The sequence below is a fragment of the Rhinolophus sinicus genome, linkage group LG13, assembly GCF_036562045.2.
Source record: "Rhinolophus sinicus isolate RSC01 linkage group LG13, ASM3656204v1, whole genome shotgun sequence".
Classification (NCBI taxonomy): domain Eukaryota; kingdom Metazoa; phylum Chordata; class Mammalia; order Chiroptera; family Rhinolophidae; genus Rhinolophus; species Rhinolophus sinicus.
The window spans coordinates 12656214-12658207 of record NC_133762.1 but is presented as its reverse complement, the minus strand read 5'-3'; positions in this window follow the sequence as shown (position 1 = coordinate 12658207).

The following is a 1994-nucleotide window of genomic DNA, read 5'->3' as shown; positions in this document are numbered from 1 at the left end:
AAAGGCAATGGAAGTAAAAGCTAAAATAAACAAATGGGGCTACATGAAACTTAAAAGCTTTTGCACAGCAAAAGAAACCATCGACAAAATACAGAGGCAACCAACTGAATGGGAGAAGATTTTTGCAAACAGTGCTTCTGATAAGGGGCTAATATCCAAAATATACAAGGAACTCATGAAACTCAACAACAAAAAACAAACAACCCAATTGAATAATGGACAGAGGACCTGAAGAGACATTTCTCCAAAGAGGACATACAAATGGCAAATAGACATATGAAAAAATGCTCAACATCACTAATCATCAGAGAAATGCAAATCAAAACCACAATGAGATATCACCTCACCCCAGTCAGAATGGCTATCATCAACAAGACAAATAGTAACAAGTGTTGGAGAGGCTGTGGAGAAAAAGGAACCCTCATACACTGTTGGTGGGAATGCAGACTGGTGCAGCCGTTATGGAAGGCAGTGTGGAGGTTCCTCAAAAAATTATGAATAGAATTACCATATGACCCAGCAATCCCTCTCCTGGGTATCTACCCAAAAAATCTGAAAACATTTATGCATAAAGACATGTGTGCTCCAGTGTTCATTGCAGCTTTGTTTACGGTGGCCAAGACATGGAAACAACCAAAATGTCCTTCGATAGATGAATGGATAAAGAAGCTGTGGTATATAAACACAATGGAATACTATTCAGCGGTAAGAAAAGATGATATAGGAACATTTGTGACAACATGGATGGATCTTGAGAGTATAATGCTAAGCGAAATAAATCAGACAGAAAATGCAGAGAACCATATGATTTCATTGATATGCGGTATATAAACCAAAAACAACAAAAGAACAAGACAGACAAATGAGAAACAAAAACTGATAGACACAGACAATAGTTTAGCGGTTACCAGAGGGTAAGGGGGGTGGGGGGTGGGAGAAGAGGGTAAAAGGGGTCAAATATATGGTGATGGAAGGAGAACTGACTCTGGGTGGTGAACACACAATGGGATTTATAGATGATGTAATACAGAATTGTACACCTGAAATCTGCAATTTTACTAACAATTGTCACCCCAATAAATTAAAATAAATGAGACCAAAATAAATATAGATGGACAGAATAAAAGTATAGATAGAAGAAAATAAGGATTGGTATGTAGATAGACAGGAGAGCAACACACACACACGTTATACATACACACACACGTTATACATACATACACACACACACACACACACACACACACACACACACACACACCAGAAATGGAAAGGAAAGAGCCTAGAAAATAAATGGAGGAAAGATAGAATGTCAGATAAATAGATCAAACGAAACAAAGTCTTCAAATAATGAAAGAGAAAAACAGAAAGATACATGGAACAAATTACTGGGGAGAGACAGAACAAAGATAGTAGGTTGGGAAGATACAAAAATATGAAAAAATATAGAAAGCATGAATGATGGAACAAAATGCAGATGAACAATAATATGGAAAATTGAGAATATGAAAGAACATTGAAGAAAAGATAGAAATATAGAATAAAAAAATGATAGGTAGAGGGTAGGCCGCTTAGCTTATTTGGTTAGAGCGCGATGCTCCTAACACCAGGGTCGCTGGTTCGATCCCCACATGGGGCCGTGTGAGCTGCACCCTCCACAACTAGATCGAAACAAGTACTTGACTTGGAGTGGATGGGTCCTGGAAAAACACACTTAAATAAAAAGTTTATTAAAAGAAAAATAAAGGTAGAAAGATAAATAGAATTAAAGCGGGAAAGAAAGAGTGAATGAAAGTTAGATGGATAAGTAGAACAAAATTCAGGTACAAAGGAGAACAAGATAGAAAAAAAAGAGAATGAAACAGATCAGTAAGAAAGAAAAAAAGTGTTAATATAAAAACCACACGTCTCACTAGAAATTTCTGCTTTCCACCAAATCAAACGAACCATAACCTCATTTGGGTATATTTGAAAACAAACACTGCAATATATCC